The 23695-nt window shown below is 35.4% G+C and overlaps 1 protein-coding gene across 1 annotated transcript in view; it reads left to right on the top strand.

The window, feature by feature from the left end:
- Positions 1-17787: 17787 nt before the first annotated feature.
- Positions 17788-23695, top strand: part of LOC106129267 (putative polypeptide N-acetylgalactosaminyltransferase 9) — a 134855-nt gene continuing 128947 nt past the window's right edge. Inside the window, exon 1 of the mRNA XM_013327777.2 lies at positions 17788-18175. The gene's annotated coding sequence lies outside the window, so the exon portion shown is untranslated. The remainder of the gene's footprint in view (positions 18176-23695) is intronic.

Below are 23695 nucleotides of genomic sequence, written 5' to 3'. Positions count from 1 at the left end.
ACAAGAAGTATTCTTAAAATTGCTTTCGTGATCATGTAAAGAAGAAATTTCAACAAACTCAATGTCACAAGTCAAGTCTTTGCGAGACTGTTATCTTTGTCTACCTTGTAAGTTATAAAGATGTGATTATATGTATGTAAACGTATACAAGTTAAATAATCTCAGTCTGACTATCGTCCATTACTTTAGGTAGGTACTTAAATAATGGGTAAACAGTCATCAACTATCATTAAATCTATACATATAATAAAACGGTAAAATATTTTGTCTGTACATTTAGTATTTTGACTGAAACGAATAGAGAATTTTTTTTACATTATTCGTCTATCTGTATGATCAAGATTCAACTCGAAATTTACGCGGACGAAGTCGCGGGCAACAGCTAGTAAACAATGAAATCTTAAATAGACTATGGATAATAGCAAAAGCATTATCCAATACCTACATGACTGATATAAAATACAAACATACAAAAACATAACCCAACAATAACCGCCCCTGTGGCGGTGGGACAAGCAAAAAGCGGGATTAATTTCCGTCAGTGCAGTATTGTGGACAGACGGCCACGTACACTTTTTACGTTAGTTAGCTACCCGATGTTTGCCCGCCGACGAACGCACTCTGTGCATGCGGTATTTACTCTGTGAAATTAACTGATGGGTGCGCTCTTGACATTTGATAGTACGATTGATTTTGTTAATTTTTGTGTGTTTTAATTAAATTTATAAAATGCAATTGAGCTTACAATTTAATCTTCTCGTAAAATGTAAGGTTTAGTTTTATACGTAAGCAATTTTAATTAATACATTTTATAGATTAACAAGGGAGCGCCCGCGGCTCCGGCCGCGTAAAACGAAAAATCGCCTTTCACGAAATCCTCTATTAGAGCACCATAAGATCAGGTCAAGAATACCCTTAACCGACAAGCTTGTATAGAGTATTGAATGTGGTTAAAGCGCAAGAAATATGTAGTCACTGCCTACCCCTCCGGGAAAGAGGCGATTTTTATATATGTGAGTATATACGTAACATCTATTGAAACATGTTTTAATTAGCATATGAATACGTATCCGATGGCATATTGCTTATTGCTCGGACGGGGTTGAAGAGGCTTTCAATTGACACGGCATAATTTACAATTACCTCCTATCTACCATTCCTCTAATCACTCTATTGTAATTTGCCATAATCGATGACGTCATAGCTCAAAACACAGACTTATATCACCAAGAGTATAGAAAACAAGCAAATCGAAATTTTCCTTTTTGTATACGCAGTACAAATCTTGTGTTTTTCACAGAACTTCTTGTTTACATATTTTATTTTAATATATTAATTAATAAAAAATAATTATATATTAAATCGTATATTTATATATATCTTACTGTCGATACTTATTAATAGTGTGACATCACGCGACGCTATCAACCAATAACAGCGAAGAGTCTTGATGGCGCAAGCAAAGATCTCATGGATGAGCAAATATACAACTTCCGATACAACATCGTCGGAGCCGCCGCGGTTCCCCAGGCATAACACCTAGCCTGGCGGAAGATCTTCCCTTTAGCGGCGGTCGAGCCGAATCATCGTTCCCGCTACTATATCTTAAAATATCAATGTATTAATAAAATAAATAAAAATACTAAATTTGCTATTTCCACTAAGAGGTGCGCCAAAGTAAAAGTAATGAAATGAATAAAAAAAAAAGATTTAGTATTTTTGTGTATTGTTTTACACACGCTATTCTCTCTTTTTCGTTATACACTCAAAGGCACGACACGGATATTCTAACAAGCTTCTGTGTTATAATTTAATCTTGTTTGCAACTTGATCTCTGTATTTAACCCGTTTACAGTACAGACGAGCAAATTGAAGCCACGAATTTGTAATGAAGCAATTAAGTGCTCGCCGAGCGTCCAGCGCTGCCTTTTGTGCTCGCTTGAATTATGACGATTGTTTGCTTGCAGGATTGCAGAACGTACTCAAACTACAGACGCATTTGGAACATCCACGTTCAGTCTTATTCTGGTCATTCAATATGGCACTGATTCCAATGCAGCAAATGGAATTGTTAACGTTTGACATTCTATGCTATATAGTGGAATTAGCTTAAAAGTACCTATTTGTTAGCAAGTTATTACGATAGAAAAATACAAAAGGCACGATCAGTTGTTAATACAAAAACCCAAAACATTTTCAACAAACCGCTCAATTTTCCGCCGAAACGTTGAGAAGTTCGAGTGTTCGAATATTCTCCCCTTTGAAGCTCTACCTCGACAAGTTGGAACTTAATGAAGTTGTGTAATCCAAGGCTGGGTATGAGGGGCGGTGGAGCCTAGATCTTGCTGCCTGCGCCGCAGTGGAACTTGTTATTAATAGCGTCGTAAATTCACTTGTACACATTTTAGTTGAAGTTTGGTTTAATGACTTTCCGGTGACTTAGAGCGTGAATGCGAGAAAGCCAGTGTCTGAATGTTATGATGGACTGAACCAACCTGATGTTCTTTGGGAACAAAAACATTAATTGTTTAAAGAATTGACGCTAGATATGAACTCTAGATGCTGAAGATTTACATTTCCGAGCGAAGACAATCAAAAACAAAGTTTCGTACGATAGTTACCCGTATAAAACGTAAATACCCAAATTTGGTTTTCGTCACACACAGAAAACTTTCATTTTAAATTAACGGCACTTTAATAATTCTACAAAATCTCAATTATCTAAACAATCAGACGGCCATTCACAATGACAAACATGGCAATATAAAGAGATGTAACGAATAAAAATACAAAATTGCTGTTATTACGCGATAGTTATCAGACTTTGTTCGAAACTGTCGAATGTTGTTCTGTAATGGAATAAAGTGTTTTTTTTTTTACAACTTTTGCTTAATTGAATACTGTTTGTAATTTGTTGATGGTTTACAGGGAACAATGAAAGTGGTTCACTTGGAAAAGATACTCCTGTGTATTTATAAGAAGTATGCAGGGATTGTGGCGAGTGGAAAGATGTATTCTCTGCATTACCCTAGGGAAAAGAGGCGTGATTTTATGTTTGTATGCATATGATGTTTTGGTAATTATTTCGTTTTACTTTTCTCGCCCTTGGCAAATGGTTTACAAATGTAAGCTTATAGATTGTAAACTTACACGGAACAGCCTGTTTTGAGCAATAGGACCACCCAAGGTGGCAGTTACCGTTTCGTGTCTTTAAAGCAAGGGTAGCTGCTACGGAACAGTTGTTCAACAAACCGTTTTACTGCCAGATAGAGATGTCATTGGAACTAGCACCGTATAATTTTTGATGCAAACGATGGAGTCAAAAGTGGCTACACATTCAGCTTTTTGAAGCTAGGCAAACGAAGGTCATTGCTTAATTTAAATATAGAACTCCATTTATTATATTGTTATACCAGCCCTTCTGACGTTTCTGGTGGCCTACGTGGCGTAGCAGTAGTGCGTTTGTATGTGACACCGGATGTCTCGGGTACGAGTCCCGGCCAGGGCATGCTGAGAAAAAAACATTCTCTGATTGGATGTTTTGTGGTTCTTGGATGTTTATATATATATAAGTATTTATTACAAAATATAGTATCTTTGTCTTTGAGTTAGTATCTTGTAACATGTGTGTTATTTATCCCATAGATATTTATTATTTTCGGAAAACTTTTTTTATCGGAGGCTTTCTGGTGAAAGGTGTATGCAGCACTATACAGGGAAGTGGGACTTTAGCCTCTGCTTACCCCTTCGTGGGAGAGGATCAATTAACATATTTATTTTTGCATCAAAAACAGATATTCTTCAAAATAAAAGCCACAACGCCATCTCATTTTGTAATGACATTTTCAATTAACAATAATTCATTTTGCGCAATCGTTACTTGCAAAAACAGATTAATTAATTATCAAACAAACTGATGCCGCATTTATTATAATGAATGAATGGTGGTGACGACAATGACGAATCGAATCGATTGTATCGATTTCATTACATCGAACACTTAATCGAGGATTGCATTCATTGACTCGGTTTCGCCTTTCTGTAATAACATGGAGTCCTATTATTTAATGTAAATATTCTTACATACATACACACATATAGTTACGTCTATATCCCCTGCGAGGCAGACAGAGCCAACAGTCTCGAAGAGACCGAAAGGCCACTTTTAGTTGTATGGCCTCATGATGGAATTGAGATTAACATAGAGGCAGGATGCTAGCCAACTGCCTACAAGAGGAATCTCAAATTTATAAATGGATCTCTTAGCTTTTTACAACATACACGGGAAAGAATGTGAATGGTTGTATTCTAAGGTGCCGAAAACCACACGGCGCTTATAATCTTTATTCGAGCGTATAGTCTTTGAAAGTTATACTTTTTCGAGAAACTATATTTTATAAATAAAATTACATTGTAAACAATTAAAGTACATAAAATTAACTCCGATGAAAAAGAAAAGGGATGTCATGTGTATAAAGTCTCTGTGAAACCGAACCGATTAAGATTTATAAATATCTCTTTTGACACGACTCCCTCAATATATATTATGTATCGAATAAAAATGCTTGAGTAGTCGAATACTATCCATACACTTTATTCTTTTTTAAATAAATATATAGCGGGGCAAATTACAGAGATTGAGTTAGCCCTGAAGTAAATGAAGAAATAGTAACATTTGTGTCTATTTTTATTATTTTTTTCTATTGTTTTCTATGTAAATACTTAATCAATGGTTGTATTCGCGCCTGTTACAACTGTCAGTCCTAGGCGCAGGTTTTGTACTGACGGAGTAATAACCACAATGACTCAATTACGACCATTCGATTCTCACGATATTTGTAATCGATTGTTTTAAGGCTACATTGGATCAATCAGAGCTTTTTTGTTTAGAATCGGAATTCACTAAAATTCGAACTAATAACGTTTCGACGAGAATCTTAAAATATTACGTCTTCTTTAATACCTAACTCCAATTTTTTTATATTAAATTTATTTTCTTTCAGATAAATAAACTACTTATATCGTTTGCAGTCTTAGAAGGCAATGTTTATCAATGCATACTTTTTACGAATTTATATTATTTATTGTATCGTCAGTTTAACGGGGCCTATCAGACTTTTCAAGACTGTTGGCTCTGTCTTCCCCGCGAGTATAGACTTGATTATGTGTATGTATGAATGAATGTATATCTGTCTGTCTGTATGTCTAGTGTTAAGAGTAAAGTACTTTGAGAGTGCCTTCATTCATAATAAATACAATCTTTACTATTTTTCTAATTACTTACTCGAATATTCTCAAGAGAAAAGACTTAATCTTGTTTCTAAAAGGCTTGTATAGAGTTTAAGAAGTGAATGAGGCTAATTTTTTTTTTGATTCCGACATCAGTGAAAAATGTCTTCGACATTTTTTAATTAAAAACAAGAGGAATAATAAATTACATAGTTGAGATAAAACTACTCTCAACGATGCGATGATCATCTCAAAATCAATTATCACTTCACCTAACAAATCATTACCATCGAAATCGCCTAATTACGTTTAGAGATCGGGGGTTAAAAGGGGAGGCTGGATAAAGGCTACGGGACAATTGGATCTTGATTTACTCGATCCAGATAACCGAAGGGACAATAAGATTTGGACAGATTATCTTTTCATATTAGAGGTAGCGAATAAGTACTAAATAGTATATGAGTAGTAAATATTATGCCAAATATAGTTGGGAATTTACAAATTTCCTTCAAAGAGAACTTGTGATATCAATAGACGAAATAAATTCCAGCGAAATAGTTTAGCAGTTCAAGATATAAATAGAGCATTAGGTACCTACTTGCAAAATTATTTTCATTTATAATTTATACATACATAAAATCACGCCTCTTTCCCGGAGGGGTAGGCAGAGACTACCTCTTTCCACTTGCCACGATCTCTGCATACTTCTTTCGCTTCGTCCACATTCATAACTCTCTTCATACAAGCTCGGCGGTTTCGGGTACTTTTGACCTGACCCTTTACCAGGACGTCCTTAATTTGATCAAGATACGTTCGTCTAGGTCTTCCCACTCCGACCTTTCCCTCCACACTCTCCTTGTATATCTGCTTAGTCAACCTGCTTTCATTCATCCTCTCCACATGACCGAACCATCTTAATATACCCTTTTCTATTCCTGTAACTACATCTTCTTTCACATCACAACATTCCCTTATCACGCTGTTCCTTATCCTGTCACTCAATTTCACACCCATCATACTCCTTAACGCTCTCATTTCCACTGCATTTATTCTGCTTTCATGCTTCTTTTGCCATACCCAACTTTCACTCCCATACATTAATGTCGGGACCAACACGCCCCTGTGCACAGCCAGTCGAGCCTTTTTGGATAGTTTCTGACTGCTCATAAAGGCATGCAAAGCTCCATTCACCATGTTCCCCGCGTTCACTCTCCTTTCAATATCACTATCATACTTGCCATCTGATGTAAACTTTGATCCTAGATATACAAACTCTTTCACTTGCTCCACTTTTTCTCCTCCAATCAAAATATTACATGCTGTCATTTCTTTCTCCATTTCAAAAACCAGTGTTTTAGTTTTACTTACGTTCACTTTCATTCCTTTCTCTTTTAAAGCTTCATGCATACAGTTTACCATCTCCTGTAACTCCTCCGCTGATGACGCCAGTATAACCTGATCGTCGGCATAGAGCAGACATTTGACGAGTAACTCATTCATCCTTAATCCACTTTTAGACTCTTTCAAATCTGTCAAACAGCTATCCATAAATAGGTTGAACAGCCACGGTGACGCAACACATCCTTGCCTAACGCCTTTCTCAATCTTAAACCACTCAGTGTGCGCTCCGTTTATCCTGACACAAGCACTCGAATCCTCATATAAGGATTTCAGTGCTCGTATTAAGAGACTGCTCACCCCATGCATAGAAAGTGCTGACCACAATTCATTCCTCTCAACTCTGTCATAGGCCTTTTCCAGATCTACGAATGTGCAATAGACTTTTTGACTCTTGGCCAAAAACTTTTCGGCTATGCACCGCAAGGAAAAGACCTGATCAGTACATCCCATTCCCTTTCGAAATCCCGCCTGAGCATCCCATATTTTGTCATCAGTTTCATTCCTGACTCTATTAATCAATACCTTAGCATACTAAACCAGTATACATATCTGAGAGTCTTTCTTCAAAAACCAAAAAACTATTTTATTTGGCCAGGTATGCAGCATCGGCCAACGGATATAAGTTCTGCTGGGTCTATAATGGCAAGGTCTTTCTTCGCAAATCCGAGGGTTCACCGCAGATACGCATAGGGTCAGAAGAGGATCTCAATTGTGCAATCACACAATAGTTTTTGTCCTGCTCGTTCATTACATCAAGAAAAACACTAGTTAGTGTTTTTCTTTTTATTATTATTTTTGTTTTGTGTACACTATACTACGTGTTATTTACTTAACATTTTGTAATCACTCCACACGCTCGGGAAAGAGGTATCTCCTTCGGGGTTGATTTGTTCTGCAATTAATTAATCAGAAAAAAACTAGTAAACATATTAAATTTATTCGTTTCCCTACACCTTTGCATTTGCCTATATCTTCTTTTAGCATTATATATATATCTTCTCTTTCTAATTATAATAACTCTTATACAATGGAGGAAGTTCTTAACCAAATAGATGAACTTTCAATAGCTAGGGCCGTAACGTGTAGTCCCGAACAAGTGTCTAATACCATCTTGAGCTCAAATAACAATCTAACTGTACTTACCCAAAACATACGTAGCATTTCTGCCAACTTCTCCCAATTTTTGGTACTCTTAACAAGGATGGGTATAGGAATGGATGTTATTGTGCTCACTGAGTGCTGGCTTTTGTCCAATCCCCTCATTCCCAGTCTAGAGGGTTATTCACACTGGCTTAGTACTAACAATACCCTGCAAAACGATGGAGTCGTTGTTTACGTCAAAAACTCCCTATCAAATGTAGTGACTATGTCATTCGACTTACTTGATGCAAACAATGTGATCATTAGATTGGGGCAGCATACTGTAATAATGGCGATATATCGGTCTCCGTCATTTCAAGATACTACAAACTTCCTCCTTTCTCTAGATAACATTCTCACTAAACTAAGTTCCTTTAAAAACATTATTGTCGTTGGTGATATAAATATTAATATTGCAAATAGCCATGATGAAAGGGCGTGCAAATACTTGGATCTCTTAGCATTTCACGGTCTTCTACCGGGCCACAGTATTCTAACACGTGTTGATTCGTGCCTAGACCACATCATGCTTAAAACTTGTTCTCCTGCCGTAACTATGGTGGTGGATTCTGTGATAACAGATCATCATCCAGTACTACTCGCCCTTTCAACAAAAAAGTCATCTAACTCCAAGTCAAAGCGAATTAATATTAACTACTCAAAGCTTGCTTCTGAAATTTCCAACATAGATTTTACTTCATTATTTGATTCATCTGATCCCGATTTCGCGGCTTCCTATTTAATCAACATTTTAAAGCAATGTATCAACTCCAGTTCAAAATTAATTTCTATTTCATGTCGCAGACGCCCTTTAAAACCGTGGATCACTCCAGGATTAGTCAGATGTATGCAAAACCGGGACAACATGCACAAAAGCCTGAAACTTAATCCTAATAACGAATCGCTTAAAATAACTTACATAAGATATAGGAACTATTTATGCAATCTAATAAAAAAGTTAAAAAGACAGCATGATAAGGAAGAAATAAGAAAAGTTGGTTCAAATTCCAAGAAGCTTTGGGAGGCAATACGTAGGGCAACGGACATGAGCAAACAGACCAACCAATCTGAATCTCTTTTGTCTATAAATTCAACGCCTGGAGAATCTGTAAACTTTGTCAATGAATACTTTTCAGGAGTTGGAGCAACATTGGCATCGAAAATCACTCCAAATTCTCCATCCTTAATTTTGCCAACAACTGCTATGTTAAACTCCTTTGTTCTATCCAGCGTCGACGAAATAGAAATATGCAGCATTATTGACTCTTTAAAAGCAGATGCCACCCCGGGATGGGACAACATCTCTTCTAAATTGCTCAAAAAATTTAAAAAACAATTAGCCCCAGCTATCACACATATTTGCAATCTGTGCATTAAAAAAGGTTATTTTCCTAAGTCGTTCAAAATTGCTGTAATTCACCCAATTCTCAAGTCCGGAGATAGTGATCTTGTTGATAATTACCGCCCTATTAGTATTCTTACAGCACTCTCTAAAATCATGGAACGTATTATTCATAACGCCTTAATTAAATACCTAGAACGAAATTCCGTTCTATCTAAAAACCAATTTGGTTTTCGTCACAACTCATCCACTTCTGAAGCTGTAAACTCGGTGGTTGGTAGTGTTGCTCAGGCATTAGACTCAAAGTTAAAGTGCGTGGTATTATTCCTAGATTTTAAAAAGGCCTTTGATACCGTGTCCGTTCCATTGCTGATCACCAAGCTGGAGAGGATCGGTATCAGAGGCACACAACTCAATTTGTTCAGGGAATATCTAACTGATCGTGTTCAACGTGTGAAGATTGGCATGTACACAAGTTCAGACCAGAGCGTCAATTATGGGGTTCCTCAGGGGAGTATATTGGGTCCTTGTCTGTTCTTGATATATATGAACGATCTGTGCAATCTCCCACTTCATAACGGTAAAATCGTGTCATTTGCTGATGACACAGCCCTTGTTTTTACAGGCACGAATTGGTCAGAAACTTTTAGATCTGCACAAACGGGTTTGGATTGTGTAAAAATGTGGCTAAATGATAATTATTTGACACTGAATGTTACTAAAACCAATTATATTGCTTTTACTATTAGAAATGTAAACCGACCAAACCCCGTTGAGCACTGCTTGATTGCACACTGTCACAAGTCTTCCCAATGCAATGATAACTCATGTCAATGTCCCAATTTGAAAAGTGTGAGCACCACCAAGTACCTTGGCATCACCATTGATCAACATTTGAGTTTTGAAACCCATATCGTATTACTAGCTAAACGTACAAGAAAACTTATATATATTTTCAAAAAATTACGCTATGTGGCAGATGCGAAGGTCCTCCGTATGACATACTTGGCTCTATGTCAGTCCATCATTGCTTACTGCATCACTTCCTGGGGTGGTGCATCTAAATCCCACATTCTTCTTCTCGAAAGGGCCCAAAGGGCTGTATTAAAAGTATGTACCTTCAAACCATTTAGATATCCCACTTCCGATCTCTATAAATTATGTGGTGTCCTTACAGTAAGGCAGCTTTTTATTCTTGCAACTGTCATGCTACAACACTCTCGGCTTCCTTACGTACCCCAACCGGAAATTAGGAACAGAAGGCTCAGACTTCCGTTGCCAGACGTTGAAACCCAATTTGTAAAGAAATTTTTTCACTATCTCGGACCATATCTTTATAAGAAAATTCATTCTATTACCAATATATATAGTCTCAACAAATTTAATTGCAAAAAAACTGTAAGCGTCTGGTTACAAACCCTCACTTATGACGAGACTGAGGATCTAATGATCTCATTGTCTTAGTCTTAGTCCAATCTTTGTCCATGTCAGTGATATGTCCCCCTATTGTCTAGACTCCTATATATATATATTTTCGTTGATATCCCTTGAGCACAGACACAGTTGGGTTACAGTTTTGTCTGTGTACCTATTGAGCAACCATGGTGCTTGTGTGTGCTCACACAGTAACCAAAAGTTATTTTATAATAATAATTTTCTCGCCTGGCCAGGCCATACGCAACACATACACTCCACATACTTTAGAATACATCTGAATAAGTACTAACATAGATTAGTCTTAACTTAATTACTGGGTGAGACCTGGTGACCCGTAACACAGGATCTTCGGAGCCTAGCACGGGCACCAGTCTCCACTCCTACATGTTTTGAATTATTTACTGTAACTAGGTTAATACTTTGTTTATTGTGGAGAAAATAAATAAACTTTTATTATTATTATTATTATTATACAATTTGCCGACGACGCTAAGCAGGCTTATACCACGATAATTTTTGCAGTCCAGCTGTGACCCTTTTCCTTTGTAAAGTGGCACGATAACAGCCTTACACCAATCTTTTGGTACTCGGCCGCTTCTCCAACACAAATTGAAAAGGCAGTACAACTGACTAGCTACTACGCCTTTTCCTGCTTTAAGCATCTCGACCGACACTCTATCACACCCAGCAGCCTTTCCCGCTTTCATACTCTTAAGTGCTTCCACAATTTCGAACATTTCAATTTCGCCTTCCATCTCATTCTCTTTTTCTTCGCTATAGCAGAAATCTTTCTTATTTCCTTCCTTTTTTTCAAATAAACTTTCAAAATAGTCCTTCCATATCTTTAGTACACATTCTTCTCCTTTCACAACGCTACCATCCTGGCATCTGATCCTAGTCAGCTCTCTGGTTATAGTATTTCCTCGGGCTGACCTTACGGATTTCCAGAATACTTTCAGATTTGACTGAAAGTCTTCTGATAGCCTTTTATCAAAATCCTCTTTATACTCCTCTTTCTTTCTAATCACAGCTTTCTTAACCAAATCTTTCATTTTCTTATATTCCTTACGTGCTTCATTCACATCTTCATCTATAACCTCTTGCATTCTTAAGTTAGCTTTTGCTGCTAACAAATCCAGCCATGCTTTCTTCTTTAATCGCACAAGTTCTTGCACATCTTTACTCATCCACGCATTTTTGTGATTTTTTCCTTTCCTTCTTCTACTTACACCACACACTTCAACAGCTACTTTCACAATTCTTTTTTTAAATTCCTTCCATCCATCTTCAATATCGCTCATTTCCTCTAAATCTTCAAATTCATCCTTCAGTCTATTAATATACTTCTTACCTACATCCATATCTTGCAAATTTTCTACTTTTACTCTTTCCAAAGCGCTGGTTTGCTCCCTTACCCTGTGCCGCCAGCGATTGAAGATACCCCTTATCCGGGATATCACCAGTAAATGGTCCGAGTCAATGCCAGCACCGCGATATGCATATAATTTGCATATAATTTATTATTAAAATAAACGTTCAATGAGCGTCGATAGTTAAAAAGTTTAAGCATCGGACTTAAAAAGTGTGATACAAAAGTTTGCTTAATTTTATATGAACTGAGAACCACTCCATATCTTTCTTATGGATTACGTAAAAGGCGACTAAGGGATAGTCGTATAAACTTGGGATTCCTCATGTAGGCGATGGGCTAGCAACCTATTTGAATCTCAATTCCATCATGAAGCCATACCTATAGCTAAACGTAGCGTTTCTGTCTATTCGAGACTGTTGGCTGTGCCTACCACGCAAAGAATAAAGACGTGACTATATGTACACCTGACACTATGACACAATTTACTTAATCCAATAAGTAGACTGTTCAAAGCATCAAAAGTTCGCACAAATGAATGGGATTTAGGAAAGGCAGATTTAAGTCATTTCGGTCAGCGCATCGACCCGTGAAATTTTTAATCACGGTACCAAACAAGATCTCTAAATTGGCGGAGTGGTACTCGAATTGTGTCTAAATCGCACCCTCATACCCATTTGCCATCAAAAATACATTTACCACAGCCAAATTTAATTTTCAAAGCAAGTGTGAATAATTATTAAAGAGGATTAGGACAAGTACGACTGAAGTTTGTACTCAAACAAGATTCATATTTCAAGTAAAGAGAAGTAGTTTTCCTTATTTAGTTAGTATTTTAAAAAGTTACTGGCGCCAACTGATTGAAAATTGCTTTATGTTAAAAATCATTTGATTAAAAAAAATAATCAAAAATGAGTTACTTCGAACGCGTGGGTGCGGAACCACTTTGCTTCAATAAAATTTCATAGCCAACTGTTATATAATGCGATTCTGAATAATTTATCTGTATTATTCATTACTGTGGAACCCTTTCGCGAGCCAAGCAAACGGGAACTTGGAAGTTTTATTGTTTACACCGCTTCTCTTTGGAAACTCGACGCAATTGTTTCTTTGTTCTATTCTTACCGAAGATATTGTCATTTTCCATCCTTGTCTGCCGTACGATTGCTGTACTAACGCGCCGCATTCCCTTTCAGCTTTTTATTGAATTGATATCGCGCGGTTATGTTTTTTTTTCTTCTTCTCTTTAATAAATTGGGCGCGATATATTTTCTAGGACGTTTTTCGGGTCAAATTGGGTTACATTTCTTTTTATTCAGTTTGTGAGTTGTCTTCCTTATTAATTTTGATATTACTTATGTTGGATTGGATAACATGGTTTTCAGATATCATGTTTTGATGTCTGGTATCTCTTGATGGTTAGGAGAAGTGAAAAACCTTGTTCGGAACGCTGTAATTTTTTTAGGGGCATTTATTAATAATTTCTAGTACTGCCACCTTGATATTACAAAATTAGGCTTTTGCAGTGGCAGTTTTGTAAACAGTAATAATACGAGAGTATAAGGAGTATTGATCATACTACCCACTATTTTTTCACTATCTTTTAAGTAATAAAATAATAGAACATAAAATTAACGTTCAATTCACCTTTTTATCTGACTTCGGTAAAGAATGTGTAAATATGAAGTGCTGTTACGCAAAATCGAGTTTTCCGATTTTTATCGCGGTTATAAACATTGCTGTGACACGAATATTGTTCAAGTTCTAGTGACTGAGTTTCAGGGTATTTTCGTTCGACATAAGTAAAATAAGATAATATTTTCTAGATTCCAGATCTAATTCACTGGTCTTTCTTTTGGCTGTGACTCTTGTCTGATCTCCGCAACCTTGCAGATGAACCTTAGATAACCTTTTTGAGTCATGGTAACACATCTGGTTGCCTGAATGTGTGTGTCTTCTCACATTTTTTTAAACCGTAAGAGCATCGGTTATCAATTAAACTAATGTTTCTTCTTTAAAAATAAGTTATTTGGTGTATACATGGCCGTGGTAGCAATCGAACCTGTGACCTTTGGAATCTGTACGAGTTTTGAAGTCGCATTCATTACCGACCGATTACCGACGCTGTTTATGTTATGTCATGAACTTATCTGCATCTAAGAATAATTATGATTTCTTAAAATATAAAGTCTTTCCTCTATAAAGGGAGATAATGACTCGAACTTTGGTATCAGTTACGGTGTTTAGGAAAAACTTTTTTTGTAAAATTCCTCACTCATACACATACTCGCATACATGATTTTCTTGTAACACACCGGTCAAGCATGACTTGATTTCACACCTAAAATTCTACATTCTGTCATGAACGTTGAACAAAATACCTACCATCCGTGAAAAATTGTAAATTGTAATCGAAACATTTAATTCTTTAACTGTAATAGGTATTGTCATGTATTTATTTGAACAAAAAAAAAACTGTGATCCAATGGGCAGAAAGCAAAGAGTGAACGAAATGTAGTGTTAAGCCACAGATTATTTATATTAAAAAATATGGATCTAATAAAAAAAGAATTAAACCCAAAGTTGTATATATGTAGGATATTTTTTTTTTCAAATATACTAAATGAAATATAAACATTATCACATACCTACACTCTCGACGAGTTAAAACATTATCTCGTCAAAAACCAATCAATGTTTTACAAATACGACAAACGTACAAAAAATCGGGACCAGGTAAAATTGGATACTGAACAAACAGATAAGGCTAGGCTCACACTTATTTTATTTTGGTATATATATCTGACGTGTTTTAGACAATAAAGTTAATCATTTGACTGAAAAATACTTCATTAGGTAAGCTTTATAATAATACCTACAGCTTAAACCTGCAGCTCTCTTCACTAAAGTTTGTTATTTATGACAAATACCTTGAGAACAATAGTTTTGTTTTTGTTATCAAGGTACCACTGTTTCATTTTTAATTTTCCTTACTTTAACAATTTCAAATGTTAAGAAGTTTGGTAAAGGAGGAAAGCTTAAAGGGGTAACAAAAAAAAAATGTACAAACACATTTTCGCATTGGTGATACGTGCGGGGAACGAAAGTGATATATGGTGGTCCTAAGTAACGATCCTAAGTAAATGTTTGTTGTTAAATAATGGATCCTCTTTTAGGAGTCGATACCCATCAAACGCATACTAATATGAACATCATCACTTTGGCTACAAGATATTGAGAGCGTCGGTGGTCGAGTGGTTAAGTTTGGTTTCTTATCAAAGATGGATCCCAGGTTCCTCTCCAGGTTGCAACTGGAACTAATGTCAGGCGAATGATAATTACCTCAGCCACTAGTCCACTGCTGAACATTGACTTGGGTAAATAAATGTGAAGTTAAATTAAATTAATGCAGTTTGTAGTGTTCATCTAAGTATGTGTACGCTTTGGAAGCAGAAGGTAGAAGTGACTTTAATTTATTAAATAAATTACATATGTTTGATGTCTTAAAGTGAAACCTTGTATCCATATGTTGAATATATATGTATATATGTATTTTGAAAATAATTAAGAATTATTATTAAAAAATTATAAGTCAAAATTTAATGCAGTCTGATGCGTTAAATTTGATAATAGGTACCTATACACACGTTCCATCCCTCTCGGCATGTTAGGTCCTATTACCGGAATGTCTCGTCGGTTTCTAAAGGCAGTAATCTAAAGTTAAATTTCTAAAGTTTAGTTACCCGAATATCTATAGGTACTTCCCCAACAGCACACGTGTAATCATTTTTCTGGTGCGTTTGTTCTAATTGCTCCTTGTCTGAGGAAGATCTGGGGTCCGACGTTTCTATACTCATATTACAAATGTGAAAGTAAGATTATTTCTCCGTCTTTCACTTCCAAAATTACCTACTGAACCGACTTCCATGACATTTTGGAAAAAATTTAGTGTGGGGCACGGAGAAGGAAGTATGGTACTTTACTTAAGGCGGAATCTAGTAATATGATATGTAGATATGTAGGTACCTACTTCACTAAAAAGCATATGGGTTGTTGATTTTAACAACTGATCCCGAACCCAAACCTACATTAACTTACCTAGGAATTTTAACTGCACAAAACGGTCATAATCGTTAACAGCCCGACGGACATACAAATAGTTGTCTGTTAGGTAGATAAGGGAAGTATATTGATAACAATGCATACCAAACATAATACCTACGTACTATTATTACATACATTAAATGACGCCTCCCAGGGAGGTAGTCAGAGACAACATCTTTCCACTTGCTGCGATCTCTGCATACTTTTAATAATATTTTACTTTTTTTTAATAACATTTCGATGTACTGGCAGAGACAAATTTACAAAAGTTTATTAAAAGGTAAATGAAATCCAAAATGTGTGCCTAAATCAAGCTCAATCAAGTCTTTACAATCTGCGCGCATTAAGAAGCAATTAGAATATAAGATAAAAATGATTTTGCAGCAAGGATTTCAAAGTTAACAGCCGGCAAATGTGATGAATAGTAAATTCCTACTACGCCAAAATGACTTATTTCTAAATGTTCCGTATAGAGAGATTTTAGCTGTAATTATTATTAATGTTATAACCGTCAATGAATCAACTGTATGCAGGACATTGACAGAATACTGTGCGCGTTATCAAGTGGGCACTTCCCTTATCAACAAAGCACATGTGTGAGTGCCGCAGACATGTATTAAGCTAGACATTAACTGAATCGTGACAAATCCCATAGTTGAAATTAACACTTTATAAACCAAGAATGTGACAAACATTTTTCAAAACTATTACTTTTAAAACTATTTCTATAACTTTATAGCGAGTAAACGAAGCCTAAAAGCCAGCAACATGCATATAGATTTTTTTTAAATAAAATTAGTAAAAGTGCCTTTATTTGCCTATTGACTAATAACCATTTAATCAAAATAATAAAAAGAGGTAATACAAATCACAAAGCATTTAAATGAGATAAAATCTTTTTTCAAATAATACATTTTTATTATTATGACCATTACCACGTTCGAGAATAGTTTCCTTAATTTTATCACCTTGCTTATAGTAAAACCCAAAAAGGCTCTTTAAAACAGGGGTTTCCTCTTTCTTTCGCTCTGTTGATTTCGCAGTAAGGTTTTATACCTTGCTGCGAAATATATATATTTATATTCCCACTTGGTTCTTACACAGATGGGTGAACTTGCGGTGTCTAGTTTAATCTATGTCTATGGTGAGTACCAATGGTACATACTACAGTTGGCAGTTAACATTATACATATACAGTACAGCTGTACCGCATTTGTTTGTTCAAGAGAGTTGGCGTTCTGTCAATATTCAGTTTCTAGTCTGTGATGTGTCAACGTTTACCAAAATTATAATTGCTAAGTTACAATTTCTTTGAGACTTCATTAATATCCGCGTTTTCATCCGCATCTCTTATTCACAATGTTCGCTAAAAAAAACCAAAAAAAGATATTGTGAATAATTAGGTATTACATACATATGTACATACTTGGTATTGACTTTAAAGTAAAAAAACTTATTTAGTTTAGTCTTTTTAAGGAAATAGGTATAAAAACAATTTGGTTCCTTTTCGAAATATGAAAATTAAACACGGTCACACAGTTTCCTAGAGGAAAGTTTTTTAGTTTCTCAAAGCTCAAAATCAATGCATGGGTCGGCCGGTATAAACTACAAAATATAATTTTAAATTAAATTGAACACGTGTATATTTATCACTGTAATACGATCTCAAACAAAAACCTTCTTTTGACTTATCAAAAACAAATCCGACAGATAACACAATCACAGATAATGATACCGTGATTAAATAATTATCACAATACTACAGTCGTGTTCGTAGATGCGTCACAAATTCTTCTGTAGTTCCAAAAGATAAAGAGTCCGTTCCATAGCGCAATTTTTTTTTATCAAACGTGTCGAACGGAAGCTAGGCGATGCGCACATCTCTTGCCGCATCCCGTTTCACTCCGTCCTCCAATCGCCTCCGACCTCCGACCAAACGGACCTCCATACCTCAGGTCGCCCTCAGTGTGAGTTTACGCGTCGCGACGCACGGACGTACGCTCCCTCCCGACGATTTCACTTCGCGAGCTTTCGAATTTACCTGTGGATTTTCAGTGACCAGTGTTACATCAAATATTTTTGTGCCACACATTTTACTGGATTAGTCCCGTTCCACATCGACGGCGGAGCAAACATCTTCGCCAATTTTCAAGGTTGGTGCATATGCTTTGCGAATAGTAATGCGATTCGATGCATTCGGAATGTCACTTAGCCGGTCTTATGATGATGGTGTGAAGAGGTTCTTGAAGCGGGGAATTTTCAAGTTCATCCAACGGGTTCATTGACTCAACGGCTGGAGAGTTTTTTAATTGTTTTTTGTTGTTAGACCGGTGTGCGGCGTGGGAGGAGATTCTGCGTATGGGCAGTTTACCGGTTCATAAAGAACAATGGGCAAAGTTGAAGACCTTTGCCATAAACGATGTGCATATCCTGATGATGTCAAGATTAACATTGCTTTAGTTCCAAGCATTACTCTTAACTCAGCAAGGATTGATGAGTCATTCGTCGGAATATACTATTCAATTTACTTTGCAAAGTTCAACAACAAGGTTATTCCGGGTGTACTCTTAGCCTATTTGTATGGAAGTAATAACAGCTATTAGATTAAAATGTACTAGAATGGGTTCGCAGGTATTAATTTGATACAATTCCATTAGTTCAGCTATATCAACGACATCTAGAATGTTTTTTTATTTTACGAAACAGCCATCAAACTTACATTTTGAATTTCAAATTAGCCTTTTTATGGTTAGATATTGAATATTTATAGCTCATACGAGTTTTGTAGTCGTATGTAGGTATGTAAATTTATAGCTTATCCAGTTAGGTTTTCTTATATTTGCTTGGATATTTATTGATATTCTTAAGTTTTGGATCAGAGTAGTATAAAAGAAAGCTTTTTCTTAAAAAAATATCTACTTTTTACTCTTTTTTTTTAATTTTTTTTATTTAAGATGTTACTGACACCTACCAACATAAGTATTTCATTAAGTTCATAATAGGAGTTTCTTTTTAAATATCGCAATAAATTTCCAACTAATGAACCCGTCTCTTCTTTCCCATTACACTTGAACCAACGGTTACCTACTTAATTGCATAATTCAGCACCATTGTCTAATCTAATATCAAGATACGTAACATCCGTATCTTCTTGGACTTTCGAGATGCAAAAGGTCAATCGAGATGAGATAACAATGGAGTTACAATGAAAAAAGGAATGTACACTATAATTATTGATCTACGGATCGTTAAATGAAATGTTGATGAAATCATTTATCACATCTTAGAAATAGATGATAATCAGTTCTATTATACGCATGATCGTGACTATTTCATATTCAACAACTGCCTAATCGTAAACTGCGTCAGGCTGAACACACAAATCATAAACCATTGTTGGTTATTCCACAGGTTTATTGTCCAAAACGACGCTAACTAAATACTAGGAGATTACTGTGATTACACGGCCTATGCGCTGGCACACAATAAGCTATATGGAGGTTACAGCTGTGTCAAGGAATATCGAAATAACATGTCATAAGTCATTTTTGGTATTTACAATTGATACTTCTGCTGTGAAATTTATGAACATTTATTATTGGCAATGTTTTTATATTTTTTGTTGTACTTACACGATATAAATATGCATGACAAGTATGAGTATGGTGGAGTTTTCCGCTTAGAATTAAAAATGATATCTAAAATCAATATAAAACTAGCAGAGATAACTAAACAAAAATAATTTTACTCAAATTACCTATAGGCAAAATTAAAAATAGAATCCATTTGAAACTACATAAATTTCATTACAATTTTGCTGATAGCTTCAAGATTGTCAAAATAAACTGGAACGCTTCCGCAAAGTCGTTAATTAAAATTTTGAACTACTCGAGAGGCTTCAAACGAATCGTGAAAGTGGCTATTCCTTTTGCTTCATTATCCTGAAAACTTTGAAATACCAGTCATTACTTGAACCACTAGAAAATTAGATTTACGAAGTTGCCAAGGGGCTGAAGATTAGCAACCGAATAGTTTGTAAAACTTCCTAAAATGTGAAGGGCCTTGGGGCTATAGCTAATTATAAAGGTGAGATGGTGTGAGTCATCGACTCGTGTCGGATAGCTGTGGGCTTCCGTCAAGGAGAGGATGCTGGTAAAATTTGTGGACGTCAATTGCAAACTCATGGTAGGAAAGTCGTAAAGAAAACGTAAACATAATTGCTACTGTTGAAGCAGTTTCTACGCCAATCCATGTAGATTGTACGAGAGCGGTTCCACTTGTTGAGTACTTATTTATAAAGAATTTTTAAAGATTTATTTTACATGAATTAGAAACTAATTATAACATTTAAATTTCTTAAAAGCCAGACACGCTACTTTAAATTCATTGATCTTTGTTCACAATTGAATAATTGTAAATTTTAGATATTCTAAAGAAAATCTTATGTTTAGTAATATAAAATGGCCTTGGTTAATGTCATTGACTCAAAAAACCACAAAGTTTACTTCAGTAATGTCAAGTAAGGTTACACATTACACCAGCTCAAGCTTGGCTATGTACATTAAAAATTTAGACATTGATTACATTGACAACCAATTAAACTCATACTAGTACATAGAAAATAATAAAAAAGATTTTCCTGAACTAAGCAACTATGAATCCAAATATGTAAATGTGAAGGACGAACCAGCATCGTTTTAAAAGACGATCTTTGCAACCAGTCACTTCTGTATGCATGCATCTTACGTTCCTGACATTTATTATTAAATGTCATGTATTTTGCATGCATTAAAATACACGGTTTTTTATGATCAGTCTTCTACATCGACAGTCAATTTATTATTCTTTTTTAAAACAACGTTTTTTATTACATACGTGGATTATTGGACGTTAAGGGTTCGTTTAACAGCACGGCATTAACCGACTTGCGCCATGTGACCTAAGTGCTGGTACAATGGTAAACATAAGAGCCTTTGTTTAAGTGGCAATCAAAATAATGTATGCTTTATGGCGTCGGTTGGTTCCAAAACTTACGGAGTTGTATTTTATAGAAATGCATTTAACCGAACATTTTATTTGGGACTGTTGGTACGTTTCAATTTGGAATGTGTCATTCCGTGGAAATATCAATACAATTAACATCATCTTTTTTCTATTTTTTCTATTTTTTATAATAATAACGAATGTATTAAGTACCTAGTACGTTAGGAAGTTAGTTTACCTTCTGAAAAGTTTTTATTTTAGGTCTGCAATATATTATTCAAATATATTTTTTCAAAAACTCTGAGAAAATTTATAATATACAAAGAGATACAACGCTTATAAGTGATTTATGACAGTGGGTGGAAATAAAGCGGTGATCTGCTAAACTTGCATGAAGAGAGTTACGAATGTGGATGAAGCGAAAGAAGTATAAAAGGATCGTGGTAAATGAAGGGATGTAGTATCTGCCTACACCTCTGGAAAGAGACGTGTTTTGTATGTATGAATGTATCTGCAAAACTGAGAGCGTTCAAAGCACAACATTCATAAGTCACTCATAGCCATGTGCGAGGCATATTCAGTCTTAGTTTGTTTGCCCCTTGTTTGTCAAACCTACCATTGTTTCCTGAATCGGTTAGGTAACTAGAGATTATTGTTTTGTTAGTAGAGGTAGCTACGGACTGCGCTGCAAACGAAGTAAGATTTGAAATGGTTAATTGTGTCTTAAGAAATGTGGGAATAAATCTATAAACTGTATGTTTTATTTTAAAATGGCGTCGTAAAAATTAAAATTTATAAATTATTATATAATTATGAAAACTGATATAATAATTTGAAATAAATTAAATATTCTTCTTGCAAGTAATTTTAAAGCCTCAGACGCATACATTTTATAATTAATCAAAAAGTAAGTACATTTTATAATGAATTAAAAAGTACTTAAATTAGACATGGTTAAGTAAGAAATTTGATGAGCTAACCGCGTCTACTTAGAATACAATAACAATAAAGTTGAAAGCCAAGGCACCGTTTGGCGATGCAAATTTTATCGTATCCCAAGCTGATACGTTTCACGTACGTAACGCTCCGAAATTTGTTTCTTAAGAGTATGATGAAATTTAATTATTCCCAGCCAAATTCGGTTTTAACTTTTAAGTCAGTTCAGACTTGTTCATATTTTGTTTCATGCGTGTTAGATGAAATTCGTGGAAATAATGTTTTTTTTTTACTATGTTATGGATTCCTTATTTGTATGTAACCGTTGATAAATTCTGTTTTGCGGTACACATTTAAGAATGTTTTATTTAAAGTTTATAGAAAGAAGGTGCGATTTTGCCGTGTGGTCCCCGGCACCAATTCAAAAAGAATAGGACCACCCCATCTCTTTTCAATGGATGTCGTAAAAGGCGACTAAGGGATAGGCTTACAAACTTGGTATTTTTTTTTAGGCGATGGGCTAGCAACCTGTCACTATTTGAATCTCAATTCTATCATTAAGCCAAATAGCTGAATGTGGCCATTCAGTCTTTTCAAGACTGTTGGCTCTGTTTACCCCGCAAGGGATATAGACGTGACAATATATGTATGTAGGTGCGATTTAAGAGTGTATTTGATTTGATTTCATGGCAATATTGGGTTTTAAGTATTGCAAGCAAACAAAAATTATTACCTACATTCACTCTTGCCTTAAAAATCTCTGAGTTGTATGTATGTATTGGAGAAAAAGACGCGAAGTGGGAATTACAAATGAACGCGAAGTGCACTGGGTGGAAATGATCTAAAATTTAGTATGCCATTCATAATGCGGAAGAATTTCTCTACAGCCACAAACGCATCCCACCAGATTTTTGTGGCAATGAAGCGCTTCTTTCTGGATTGCGATAGCAAAATTATAGGTCAAAGAGTGCAATGATCGATACAATATGTTGGCAATATGCCAGTTCATTCAAGTACACGGCGAAGAAAGGAAAACAATCCAATCAGACCACGTGATTGGAAATATTCTAAAAATAGTCCGGTAAGATTAAGAATTCCTACATCGGTAATATTATGGGCAAGTCTGGTGTTATTCTCATATAGAATAGATAACTCAAATTAAACCGGTTTTAAAAACAGTAGATGCTAATTCTAATCAAGTTTAGCTTTTAAGTAATTTTGTACTGAACTTCTGAATTATTAAGTAGGAACGTGTTACAATAATTGAAAAACTGGCGTCAGTGCTATCAACACAACTGTAAAAAATTTCTAAGGTGTTAACTTGGAAAGATGAAGAGAAAATAAAAGAACAATTACATTATCACATGGTTTTCTATGTTCGCATGAACGCGGTTAAGGGTCAAAGGCTTTTAACCCTTGTGGACAGGTAGAGATGACAAGTTGTGAATCACTCTAATTGGCAGGTGACGCAACAAGTTTTCTCGCGTATGCTAGTGATAAGTGCTTCTATTCTGTACTTTCCGTTTTTTCATGTGAGAAATAATAATGATATCTATGTGATTTTATTTATTTAACTGGGAGACTAGATTCATAAATTACCAATTAAGCCATCCAGCTGAACGAAACCTTTCTGTCTTTTCGATGCTATTATTACCTTTGTCTTCTCTATAACGGATATATAGACAGCATATCGTTTACGTATGTATAATTATATTTTTGAGTTATTTGTTTAATTTTGCTCTATTGCTTATGTT

The sequence above is a fragment of the Amyelois transitella genome, chromosome 13, assembly GCF_032362555.1.
Source record: "Amyelois transitella isolate CPQ chromosome 13, ilAmyTran1.1, whole genome shotgun sequence".
Lineage (NCBI taxonomy): Eukaryota > Metazoa > Arthropoda > Insecta > Lepidoptera > Pyralidae > Amyelois > Amyelois transitella.
This window is presented reverse-complemented; position numbering and strand designations above follow the sequence as displayed.